This window comes from Bubalus bubalis, chromosome 18 (assembly GCF_019923935.1).
Source record: "Bubalus bubalis isolate 160015118507 breed Murrah chromosome 18, NDDB_SH_1, whole genome shotgun sequence".
Lineage (NCBI taxonomy): Eukaryota > Metazoa > Chordata > Mammalia > Artiodactyla > Bovidae > Bubalus > Bubalus bubalis.
The window spans coordinates 29,327,368-29,341,606 of NC_059174.1; the positions used below are offsets into that span (position 1 = coordinate 29,327,368).

Genomic DNA, 14,239 nt, shown 5'->3' on the forward strand with positions numbered 1-14,239 from the left:
CCCCATCCCTGGGATTCTCCAGGCAAGAACAATGGAGTGGGTTGCTATTTCCTTCTCCAATGCATGAAAGTGAAAAGTGAAAGTGAAGTCGCTCAGTTGTGTCCGATTCTTATGACCCCATGGACTGTAGCCTACCAGGCTCCTCCGTCCATGGGATTTTCCAGGCAAGAGTACTGGCGTGGGGTGCCATCGCCTGCTCTGAGTTAAAACCACTTAGCGGACCCCAAATCCTCTCCATTTGGCTTTTATCCGCACACTGGCCTCCTATCTCCACCACCCTACTTCTCTCCCTCTCTCAATCTTCATCCTCACCAAGTCTCACTTTTCTTCCTCATGGTTTTGGATTCTCTATTTCTGTGACAGTCGCTCACTGTCTATCAGTATATGCTTTCTGTACGTAGGCTCCTCTCTTACGTTGCAACAGTTACGTAACTTTCTGTCTATAATTGAGGCTTTCTCTCTTACTGTCCATTTGCTGCTTGGTCCTGTTCTTTGCATCTCTTTGACCCTGTCTAATCACCTCATTCTGTGTGTGTCTGTACTTATGTGTTAAGGGCAAGTGTGCTCAGTGTTTCTTGTTTGGTCTTTTCACTGCAACTTGTATCTTTCCTTCCACTCACGAGATGAAGGAAAAACTAGGAACACTGAAATGCATTTCCAATAGTTTGGTTTGGATATGGAATTTGGTTTCAGCTATTAAAAAAAAAAAAAACTGAAATGTTTACAGCATGAATCTAAGGCAGAGGAGAAGACGAGGACAACAGAGGCTGTAATCAATAGCACCAACCATTGCAAAAGTCTAATGATTCCTGAAAAGACTTCACACGGCTGATTACAAATGTCCCTGCAAAGTCAGGGTCATAGTCAGAGCATGAGCCCTGCCAAAGTAACACTGCTCTAAGAGGAAAAATAATAGGACAGTGCACACGCCTGAACACACACACACACACACACACACACACACACACACATATATATACAAAAGGCAAACTGCAATGAGAAATTCATTTATACTTTCGGATTCCCAGAAGCACATAAAAAAATAAAGCAAAGAAAACTCCACTATAAATAAACCTGCCACATTCTAAATAAAGCCTTTGACTGGCTGGGGAGTCTGGCTTTGTTTGGAAGAGTTACAGGATTTGGTCATTTTTAATAGCCATGTTTGCTCTTTCAGCAAATTACTTTTCCTCACGGATCTGCTAAAGGCATGAAGGGGTTATTCTCAGTGGTCAAAGTGCACCCGTACCAAAGGACATGACCAGAAGTGTCCAGAGGAAGGTCACTGTGCTAAGAGCTAGCAAGGAAGAGATGAAACAGAGAAGCACATGTTCATTTGGAAAAAGATTTTTGGAGCTGCAAAAGGCAAATGGAGAGAGGGGAGGTCACTGAAGAGAGCTAAGTAAACCATAGATCCCACCCCTAGATCCTCTGTAGTACTGTCCACCAGTTCAGTTTCCAAGTGCAGAGGGAATTGTTACTAAATTATTCAGCACAATTAGTTCAAGCAACTGGGAGGTACAATTCTTCTGTCTTCTTTTAGCTCCTATGTGTGCAAGATTTTCTTTTCCATTCCACTCAACTATTCCATGCTTCTTTCTACTGTTCTGGTGATTCTCAGTTCAAACACACACACAGAAAATTGCCCAGTTGTGGCAAAGCTTCCCGTGAACTAACTTAATGATACAGCTCTGGAGTACTTAAGAACTTTGCCCAACTCAGAAAACAGCTATAATCATTTCACCATAGTCACCTAACCAATGAGAATTCACTTCAGTTCCAATGTCCCAATTGTCTTACCTGCGAAATGGAAACAACATCTTTAAAGATATTTAATGCACAAAGTAAGATGTCTTAAAGGCTCAATAAAATTATTCTTCTCATTCTACTACTACTCCATCATTTTTCTCCTATTTTATCATCATGATCACCTTAAATGTGTATCTGTAAATGATAGAGCCAAAAAAACAGATACTGGGCTGGCCCCCTACATTTGGAGAAAACTCCACAAATTGCTTTGTACATGGTACCATCCCTGCCTAGGCCCAGACTGAGGCAGTTTCTCTGTCCATAAAGGAAATAAAACAGAGGTACCACATGCATTAGCCTCAAGGATATTTTTTTCCTTTTCTCAAGGGGTTTGTATTCACTCCTGTCTCTTACTTCCAATGCGTAGAGAGATATTTGCAAAGAAAAAGGTGTAGCGGCTTTGCAATTGAATAGAAATCTCTAAATGTCTATTTATATCTTACTAAATGTTTTAAACAGGCTTCCCAGATGGCTCAGTGGTAAAGAACCCACCTGCCAATGCAAGAGGCATGGGTTTGATCCCTCGGTCAGGAAGATCCCCTGGAGAAAGAGATGGCAACCCACTCCAGTGGGGAATTTTTTTTTTTTTTAAGTGAAGGCTAATTACTTTACAATATTGTGGTGGTTTTTGCCATATGTTCACATGAGAGAATACCACTGAAACATGTATATTATCATATGCGAAACATATCACCAGTCCAGGTTCGATGTATGAGTCAGGGTGCTCAGGGCTAGTGCCCTGGGATGACCCTGAGAGATGGGAAGGGGAGGGAGGTGGGAGGGAGGGTCAGGATGGGGAACACATGTACACCCATGGCTGATTCAGTGGGGAAATTCTTGCCTGGGAAATCCCATGGGCAGTGGCGCCTAGCAGGCTAGAGTCTGAGGAGTCACAAAACAGTCAGGCACTACTTAGCGACTAAACAACAAACAACAAACATTTTACATCTAGTCTTGAGATGGTACCTTGATTAACCCCAGAGAGCCTCACTTTTCTCATCTGCCAATTGTGGTGGCAGCCTAGCACATCGAGCCCCTCCTCTATGAGATTCAAATGTGACAATGTGTTTCTAAGACTACAGAAACAAGTTCTAAGATCACCATGCCCAGGTTTGATTCCTGGCTTTATCACTTGTACCCTATTTGTCTAACTTGGTAATCTCTAATGCAAATGACTCTTCTCTTCAGTGAATCTCTCCAGATCTGGACATGGGAATAATGGTAGCTTCATCAGGGGGTTGCCATGAGGACTGAATGAGAAAACTTCATAAAGTTAAGTCGCTCATTCGAGTCCGACTCTTTGCAACCCCGTGGACTGTAGCCTACCAGGCTCCTCCATCCATGGCATTCTCCAGGTAAGAATACTGGAGTGGGTTGCCATTTCCTTCTCCAAGGGATCTTCCCGACCCAGGGATCGAACCCAGGTCTCCCACATTGCAGGCAGACGCTTTAACCTCTGAGCCACCAGGGAAGCCCCATAAAGTGTCTACCACACAGTAAACATTTAATAGAATTAAGATGCCTCTGGCCAATGCCATCAAGTTCACAATCTCAACTATACATTTAAGGGGGAAAAAATCTATGCAACACAGCCAGATTATTTTAAGATTAGAGAGAATAGAGATAGGTATTCAGTATTTTATTCCCTGCTGTTCCCTCAATATTCCTCAGCCCTTCTGGTTCATTTGGATTCCACTATTGTGTCCCATGGAAGCCCAGTGACATTCGTGACATCTGATACTCTTGCAGATGTCAGAGCACATCTACCATTGTGGTAAATAGACACAGGAGAAAAAAGAAGTCCACACATCTGAGCAGGAGAAATTTCCTGTTAACTAATCCAGCTTGGTGGAATCGGGGACTTCCACAGGCAGTAACCTCCTCTGCTGTCACCTATAGTACAATGGAGTCCCATCTGCAAACTGATGTTACAGCCTGCTGTGTTCAACACCTACCACACAAGATTGAGGCTTCTACCCACAACCTTGCCTGGAGCTCTTGCCAATACCACCTCCAAGACTTCTCTTTGAGTTGTACTCAAAACGTACTCTGTCTACAGACAGCAAAAACCATGACTTGCACTGTCCCTGGATTGATTGATTGATGATGGATTGATTTCTTCAAAAACAAGTTTTCATTTTAATGCTTTCTTGGGTGTATGAGTTCCCCAGGGTTTATTCTGAAAATGCAGATTCTGATTCAGTAAGAATGAAATTCTACATTTCGAAGGAGCTCTCAGGTGAAGATGCTGCTGTTGATCAGCAGACCCTCACTTTGACTAAGCAGAATGGAGTATGCTTTAGTTCTGCTCCTAGTTATGATGTCTAAAAAGAGTTCTAAATGCTTTGAAATGTGAGTGAGGCAGCTGGTGCTGATGAGAAAGCATATCCCTACTTTAACAAACTAGTCAGATCTTTGAATATTGACAGCAGTGTCATATTAATATATTTCAAAATATTCAAGGACTTAGTTAGGAACAGCAATATACATAATCAAATTATGCCAAGGAGTGAGTGTGTATATGTGTGTGTGTGTTGTTGTTCAGTCACTCAGTTGTGTCCAACTCTGCAACCCATGGACTGCAGCATGCCGGGCTTCCCTGTCCACTATCTCCCCGAGTTTGCTCAGACTCATGTCCATTGAGTTGGTGATGTTATCCAACCATCTCATCTTCTGTTGTCCCCTTCTCCTCCTGCCTTTAATCTTTCCCAGCATCAGGGGCTTTCCTATGAGTAGGCCCTTCGCATCAGGTGGCCAGAGTGTTGGAGCTTCAGCTTCAGCATCAGTCCTTCCAATGAATATTCAGGGTTGATTTCTTTTAGGAGAGACTGGTTTGATCTCCTTCAGGTCCAGGGGACTCTCAAGAGTCTTCTCCAGCACCACAGTTTGAAAGCATCTATTCTCTGGCACTCAGCCTTCTATAAGGTCCGATTCTCACATCCAGACCTGACTACTGGAAAAACTATAGCTTTGACTCTACAGACCTTTGTTGGAAAAGTGATGTCTCTGCTTAATACACTGACTAGGTTTGTCATAGCTTTTCTTCCAAGGAGTAAGTGTCTTTTAATTTCATGGCTGCAGTCACCATCCACAGTGATTTTGGAGCCCCCAAATATAACGTCTCTCACTGTTTCCATTGTTTCCCCCTCTATTTGCCATGAAATGACAGGACCGATGCCATGATCTTAATTTTTTTAATGTTGAGTTTTAAGCCAGCTTTTTCACTCTCCTCTTTCACCTTCATCAAGAAGCTCTTTAGATCCTCTTCACTTTCTGCCATAAGGGTGGTGTCATTTACATATCTGAGGTTATTGATATTTTCCCCAAAAATCTTGATTACAGCTCGTGCTTCATCCAGCCAAGCATTTCACATGAACATACACATGTAAGGGGTGACTTTAAGTTAACTATAATGGAAATAATATACGCAGATGAAAAATGCTGAAATGCTAAAGAAATTGCTATGTAGAAAACATGTCTGGCCAAGCCAAATGAGACCCTGTAAATCCTATAAAACTCTTATTTTTCTTAAATAACCTAGTATCATAAATAACATTTCTAGGCTATTCTCTTTTATTGAAAGGTTACAAGCAACATGAAGCCTGACTACATTACTTAAAGACTCCAAAGGTAGTTCCTACCTTTGAGGTCAAATGCAAAAGTTTCATAAGATAGTTTCCCATTCGAAGGCCAAATCAGAATCTTCATTTTTCATTAATATGTGGTCTATTCCAGGGAAATGAAACTTATTTAACATTCATTCAGCAGGACAGCAGGGCTGTGACTGTTCTTTCTCTCTTTATCGTTTCATAAAAATGATTAAATATTGCTGGCACTTTAATTTATTAATCGATGAGATTGAATTTCCAAGTGTTTAATAAGGTATGGTTTAGGGAAAAAAAAAAAAAGATTCTATTTACCAAATGAGTTTCACATTAAATCATAGTCCCCAAGAATTAACTATGAATAGATGGCATTGTTTTTTTAAAAAACTGAGCAATATAACACTGTCGTTTGTTTTTCTCTCATTTTACAATGTTTTAAAATGTAATAATAGCTTACAAAATGAAATATAGGAAAATTAAAAAAAGAAAAAAGATAATCCAACTACATGTACTGAAGAAAAAATGTTTTAGTATATTGGTATATTTCCCTTTATTGATTTGTGGTACAGTTATTAATGGGGCTTCCCTGGTGATTCAGACAGTAAAGAATCCCCCTGCAATGTAAAGAGACCCGAGTTCAATCCCTGGGTTGGGAAGATCTCCTAGAGAAGGGAATGGCAATCCATTCCAGTATTCTTGCCTGGAGAATTCCATGGGCAGAAGAGCCTGATGGACTATAATCCAGGGGGTCACAAAGAGTCAGACATGACTCAGCGACTAACATACTTATTAATATGAATTAATGTCAGGAATTTTGTTTTTAATAGGTTCAGTTCAGTTCAGTTCAGTCACTCAGTCGTGTCCGACTCTTTGCGACCCCATGAATTGCAGCACGCCAGGCTTCCCTGTCCATCACCAACTCCCGGAGTTCACCCAAACTCTTGTCCATCGAGTCAGTGAAGCCATCCTTCCATCTCATCCTCTGTCATCCCCTTTTCCTCCTGCCCCCAATCCCTCCCAGCATCAGAGTCTTTTCCAATGAGTCAACTCTTCGCATGAGGTGGCCAAAGTACTGGACTTTCAGCTTTAGCATCAGTCCTTCCAAAGAACACCCAGGACTGATCTCCTTTAGAATGGATTGGTTGGATCTCCTTGCAGTCCAAGGGACTCTCAAGAGTCTTCTCCAACACCACAGTTCAAAAGCATCAATTCTTTGTGCTCAGCCTTCTTCACAGTCCAACTTTCACATCCATACATGACCACTGGAAAAACCTTTGACTAGACGGACCTTTGTTGGCAAAGTAATGTCTCTGCTTTTGAATATGCTATCTAGGTTACATGATTATTATTTACTCATTAAATAGAATTATACATTTGTGATTTTTATAATCATGCTGTTTTTAATTAGGCAAGTTTTTATATCAGAAACAATGGGTGGTGATTATAGATACAATTAGGATTCTCCTTACAATAGGTTTTAAAATCAAAAGTATTGACTTTGTATGAAAACTATTAAATATGGTTGATCAGACTGAGAGGTACACAGAAATTGACTTTTTTGCTAATGTTTGATTATATTATTTTATGTACCCATACATATAATAATAGCTATGTATCAGATGTTATTAATTAACATTATAATTATTTTAATGTAATATTATAATTATTAATATCTTATTATTATATGTGTATTAGATATATATTAGATATCCTGCTCTATTAGATACAGGTACTCTATTCATATCACACATATATTTTTAATTATATTCTCTACACATTTTACATCTTGCTTCTGATATTTACTCAGTTGCAATTATGTTCCCATGTTCTACATTTTAACCATTTTGGGATGATTCATACTACTCTGCTGTGTAAATACACAAGGAAAGCCTTCCCAATTGTGCAGCCTCTGCCGCTGCTGCTGCTAAGTCGCTTCAGTCGTGTCCGACTCTGTGCGACCCCATAGACGGCAGCCCACCAGGCTCCCCGGTCCCTGGGATTCTCCAGGCAAGAACACTGGAATGGGTTGCCATTTCCTTCTCCAGTGCATGAAAGTGAAAAGTGAAAGTGAAGTCGCTCAGTCGTGTCCGACTCTAGCAACCCCATGGACTGCAGCCTACCAGGCTCCTCCATCCATGGGATTTTCCAGGCAAGAGTACTGGAGTGGGGTGCCATTGCCTTCTATGTCTGCCCAATTCTTCTCTCTGAGCTTTGGCCTTACATTAGTGGTAGGTATCAGTTCTCTGCTTTCTTTTTTTTTTCCACATTGACTACCTCAATGCCATTTATTCATAAAATAGGGTTACTTAATCTGGCTTTTTCAGCCATAAACATAGACTTACTAGTATTTTGCTTCAAGTGGGAAAAGTATGTGTCTCAATGAGGAAACTCTTAAAAGAGGACCAATAAAATGTATAAGACTCTTCTTCTAAGAAGTCTGCATGAATTTATTTTTCAAGACATCTACAGAGACAAGCAGATTGTACACACTCTTACCTGGCCCCTTGGTAAGGAACACAGATACAATTTGCTGGGCCCAAGAGAGGCTGTGTGACTTTTCCCTCCAGCTACTTTTATAGCAGAAGTGGAAAAAAAAAAAAAGAAAATATAGTGAAAGTCTAGGGGCTACCAAGAGAAAGAATTAGGAGATGACTTGGGATTTTACTCATGTGGAAAGTCAGCTAAAAGACTGTGTGCACATGTGTGTATGCATGCATATGTGTGTGCATGTGTGTGTGTTGAGGGTTTCTGCTAACACACATGACTAATACTACTCCAGTTTTTTTATATCAGCACCAAAAGATTTCCAACAGCCCTGGGATGCCTGTCATTTGTAAGTCGGGACATTGGGCAAAAGGCAGACAACCCTTGTTGTTCAGCCAGATTGAGATGTGCGATGCTGACTTGCATTCCTGCCAAATTACTGGTGCACAAGGCTCTATCTGAGTAGGCGGGAGCTTCACAAAACTGACAGTGAATTGTTCTCGCAAGGCCGAAGATACAATTTGGCTGCGGCTGCGCAACCCAGTGCTCTTAACATGCAAACGGCCAGCAAAAATAATGGCATGTCAAGTGCAATTTTCTCACCAGCCGCTGACACCGTAAACTGTAATACAGTGTAATTATTTGGCATCCCATGACCTTCATACTAAGCACCACCCTAACGATTTCCAAGTTACGGTGAAGAGGGAAGGTTAGAAGGTCAATTTTAAAGAGAGAAAATGAGTCAGTGCCTTGGAGGGAGAGAATTATAAATAGACGTGGCATCACCAATGGGAGTTATATCCAAATAAGGAGTTGCTCAGAAATCCAGGTAGGAGGGGAAAAGAGAGGAAAGAGAGCTGAGGAGTTTATGTAAGAAAGAAGATTTAGGAGAGATCTCTGACCACCCGGAAAGCAAACCATATTTTTTTCCCCAAAAATAAAGCAGTCTGAGGAACAGTGGATCACAGAACCACAGAACAAGAGCTCAAGGAACTTGGGCCAAAAATCAATAGATGTTGCACACATTTTTTATACTGCTTTCTTTTCCTGTTCCATTGGGGATTTGTAACTTAAATATAATTCCATAATCCACTATACAAATTACAAGTGAGGACACTGAATCTGAGAAGTATTGCGTGGCTTTCTCTTCCAGCTCCTTTAGAGCAGATGGGGAAAAAGACAGAAGCCAGATCTCCAAGAGATTCTTGCTCATCTTTCTACCTAATTCCAAAGCTCTCAACACAAGCTCTCTGTCTTCCAGTTACCCAGACCCAGTCTCAGCTCCTTAAATGGCCTTGTGCATATATTATGTCTTCTGGGTCAATGTTGTCTTTTTCAGCTCTGCACCCTGGTTCACCTGGTTATGGGAACCTTTAGGGAAGCTTCCATCATCCCACCAAACAAAATAGCTTCCTCTGTATGGGCCTCCACACCAGAGTACTGACCTCAGTTTTAACCTGACATATGTTTTTGTGATTGTTTTCTAAACATCTGTCTCTCCCTAGTAGCCCATTCTGATAGAGGGCATGGATCTATGTTTGCTCAGGGTTAAGAATCCATAGACAAGAACACTTAGGAGATAGTAGCTGCTCAATAAATATTTGTGGAATGATCTGATCAATCACCCTCCTGACTCACAGGCAAGAGCTTTCAGGATGGCATCAAGCAGCCCAGCTTAAAGAATCCATGCACATTTCATCCCAAGGATAATATTTTTGTCTCAGTTACAAGACTTACGAAAAACTACCATGGGTTTTCCATCTTTCTTTTCTAAGACCAGAGCAAATAAGAATACAGGGTGAAGGGTGTACCACATTATTCTCTTCCAGAACTGGCAGAGAAAGTCAACACAGGAGGTTCTGGGCAGTATAGAAGTCAAAGTATTTATGTGTATACCAACAGGCTCTGAACTATCTTGCTCCACAGAGAGCTGGAGGCAGGAGTGGAGTCTGTTATTTGCTTTTCAGATATTCAGAAAGATTTTGGGTCTAGTTTGTGACATAAGTTTCTAGATGAATTGGAAGATAATGGAACTTCCAGGCTGCACTGCTTCATGCTATGGCTAAGGGGACAACCTCCAAAGAGAAGAATCTGCAGTCTTCATAAAAAGACTTGCTTTGACAAATTTGTTGTTGTTGTTTTTTAGTTGCTATTTCCAACCCTTTGCGACCCCATGAAGTGCACCCCGCCAGGCTCCTATGTCCATGGGATTTCCCAGACAAGAACACTGGAGTGGGTTGCCATTTCCTACTCTAGGGGATTTTCCTAACCCAGGGATCGAACCCATGGGTGGCAGGTGGATTCTTTACCACCAAAGCCATCAAGGATTCTTATCACTATTACTATTTCAAAGAAAGACTTAAAATCAATGTCTAGAAACAATGTTTAAACTACCTAGCAAGTCCCTAAAATCCCAACAGGAGTGGATAACATGAAAGCAATGTATTGTCTCCTAATTGAAAAATACTATTGATATAAAAGCTGATTTATCTTATTTTATAAATTCCTCCATTTTAGGATGAATTATTCATTCACTTATTCATGCAAAATATTTACGAGCTCTCCCCATAGGCAGGCAGAGTTCCAGGTTCTGGGGATATTCAGTAAAGAATAAAGACAAAATCCTTTTCTTTGTAGAACTTACATTCTAGTAGGTGACAAATCAGAAGCAAGATAAAGTATGGTGATGTGAGATAGTGGTCTTCAGGAAGGAATAAAAATAAAGCATAGTCAAAGGGTTTGAAATATCAGAGATGGAACAGTTCTATTTTAGACAGAATGGGGCAGAGAAGGCTCTGTAAGAATACAAAATTCAACTTCTTTTTAATTCAATGGAACATATGCAGGCTTATGCTGCTTGTGATGGAGGGGACACTCAGTCATCCCATCCTATTCCCACGACGTTGCATAAACATTTCCACCAGGGAGGGGCTCCTAACTTCCTACTCCAGCCCACGCCGCTAAGCTAAATGACAGTTACCCTTCAAGACACATGGAAATATCAACCATCACCTTCATCCTAAGCAACCTGGGCTCATTGAAAGGGCCCCTCATTAGGCTCCCAGAGTCCTGTGCTCACCTAGTGATGTAGTTGTAGTTTCTTTGTCCATCATTCCAACTACACACACACACACACACACACACACACACACGAACACACTTAAGAATACAATCATGCCTACAATATGTACAGACACTATGCCTGCCTTATTTTAGTCATTCTTATCTACTTGTATTTACCTTATCTGGCTAACCCTTGAGGAGCTTGGTTACTTTTCTAAGGTAAATATCCAGAAAGTGGCAAAGTACTCAAACCTCCGCAGAGTCCAGCTCTAAGACTTAGTTTTTTCTCTGCATCCAGCTGCCTACCAATAGAATAAAAACAGAAATGAAGGATGTGAGGGTGTATGTGAAACTCTGAAGAGCCAATCACTCAAACACTGACTCTGCCCTTGAGCTTGAACTCAGTCTGCCAAGCCCGAGGCTCCCACTATGGTGACTCGCAGGAGGGCCTTTTAAAGAGCAGGTATGCTCCTGAGTAACTACTGCTTCTCAGCCAGTTCCTGGGGAGAAGCTCAGCAATGAAGTGGTTCAGAGTCAGATGTGGAAGAGCGTTTAGACAGACGTGGAAGAGCATTCACACAGATAAAACGGTATAAAGCGCCAGTGGGCACCCCGATACGGATCATCCCACACTCAGCCTGCCTCATCACCTGCAGCAGTCACCTGAAATGCATTTTTAGACTCTGCTACAACCTAAGTCCCTCAAAGGCTAAGCCATAATAACTCAGGAGCAATTTTCTTTAAGGGGAAGTATACATGACTGGAAATGTTTGCAGGAAAAGTTCTTCAGAAAAGAGGATTAACTCAGACGGAACAGTCATTTAGGAACTGGCTGTGTCCAGGATTAGAGAAAGAGGAGTACATCAACGATCAGAATCATCTTGGCCATTTCAAAATCCGAGGGTTCGGGACTTCCCTGGCAGTCCAGTGGTTGAGACTTTGTGCCTCCGATGCAGAGGGTACAGGTTTGATCCCTGATCAGGGGAACTAAGATCCCACATGCTGTGCAACACCGCCAGAAAAAAAAATCCTAGGGTTTACTAGCAACATTTCTGTCCTTGAAAGAAGCATGAATTTCTCCAGTACTGCTGCTGCTGCTGCTGCTAAGTCGCTTCAGTTGTATCTGACTCTGTGAGACCCCATAGATGGCAGCCCACCAGGCTCCTCTGTCCCTGGGATTCTCCAGGCAAGAACACTGGAGTGGGTTGCCATTTCCTTCTCCAATGCATGCATACGTGCTAAGTCATCTCAGTCATGTCCGACTGTGTGTGACCCTATGAACGGCAGCCCATCAGGTTCCTCTGTCCACGAGATTCTCCAGACAAGAATACTGGAATGGGTTGCCATTTCCTTCTCCAATGCATGCATACATGCTAAGTCATCTCAGTCATGTCCGACTCTGTGTGACCCTATGAACGGCAGCCCACCAGGTTCCTCTGTCCACGGGATTCTCCAGACAAGAATACTGGAGTGGGTTGCCATTTCCTTCTCCTCTCATGTACTATTATGTCACACAAGGATAGTAAATACTGCATTGTTTGCCTCTCTCTATCGCTACATTTAAACAATGGAGGTAAAATTAGTCATTAGATCCTGACTCCAAAACAAATCCCAATTTAATTACTTTTTATATTCAGGTAAAAATGGAAAGTTCTTCTGGGGATAGCAAGTTTGTTTGTTTATATTACACAAGACAGCAACAGTGTGATAGACCTCCATAGAGTTAACTAACAGAAAACAGGCAGAAAATACCCATCAATTATGTATGTGTGCATGTATTGCATATCCAGAATTTCATGCGGCATGAAAATGCCTTGTCAGAGGGCTGGATAAGAAGTCTGAATATCCAGAAAGTAAGAATTTAAGAACTCTGCATTCTATACTCAATAATTCTTAAGTGCAAATTATGGTTTAAAAACATGGTAACTAGTCACTAAAATGTAATTGGATCCAGTGGATAAAATTACGGCCTTGGGAATCCTCAACTTGATTCAGATTCAGATCATTTACTAGTGCTACGATCTTGGTTTGCTTTATTAATCCAAGTCTCAATTTCTGCACTCACCAAAATAAAAGAGAGAGAGAGAGAGAGAGAGAGACAGAGAGAGAGAGAGATAACGTGGTCAAGAAGCCCCTGTGCAAAACCCACTGGGCCAGATGTTTTGCAAATGAGAACTTTTCCCATTTAGAAACGTTTTAAGGTAGATAAACTGTATAGTAAGTAAAACCTTCAGCAGAGTCTGGGGCAGTAGCCTCTAATCAAACACATTAACATTTCTGCAGGGAAATATATGAAGTCACAGTAATGGGATGCGTTACGTCTATAAATAGCCTCCAGTCAGTTCTGCTACCTAAGTGTGCATCAGGCATACAAAAAAAATCATTTTTGTATTTTGACAAAGAAAGGAGCGTAGATGTGTTTTATTCATATATTGTTTGTATATGTGTATGTATGCACACATAAACACATATATGTATACACGGCTGGGGGAGGGAGCTACTGTTAGAATCAATCAGGACTGTGCCCACAGAGTGCTTTAATAATAGTGCTCAATACAAAACAATATTGACCAGAATGCAAATTCCTTGAAGGCAGGGGTCATTGGTTTGTTCATCAACAGGCCCCTAACCACCTAAAAATGTGTTTGCCTCAATAATAGGTGCTCTCCAAATGACTCCTGACACCACCTCCTCTGGATTTCCCTTGCCCAAGCAAAACTACATGAAGTGAAAAAGCATAATCCTTGGGGAGGCTCAATCTGCTTTGCAAGACAATGAGGTGCAAGCACAAATGGGATCAGAAGTTTCCAGTGAGACACCACGTCTTGAAGCTCAATATTTAATTCTTTTTTTCTATCACTGCATTTGGGAAACACATAGTATTGGCATGATTCACTTCTGAATCTGACTTATCAGGAAAATCAGTGCTTGGCAGGCTCATAATTGGAATTCTACCTACAATGATGGTATGTGCCCAAATTAACAGAAGTTTATGAATAATTCTGAGGAAAAAAACATGTATAGTCTTCAACAACCCACAGTGAGACTGTGTAAATCACGCAGTGCCTATCATCAGAACAAGGAACACTTGTCTAACTTGCCAACAGCAAAACAAATGTAAACCCAGTCTAACACATACGTGCACATACACATGTGCAAACACACACACATCACCAAACCAAAACTTTGATTCTATCCATTTGATTCCACCTGCCAATGAATAAATCAATATCCTATTGCAAAATCACTGAATGATCATAAGTACAAAGCACTGCTAA

The 14,239-nt window shown here is 41.3% G+C and overlaps 1 protein-coding gene across 1 annotated transcript in view; it reads right to left on the reverse strand.

The window, feature by feature from the left end:
* The window catches only part of CDH8 (cadherin 8), a 382,099-nt gene that overhangs the window by 351,551 nt on the left and 16,309 nt on the right, over positions 1–14,239 (reverse strand). The window lies entirely within an intron of this gene.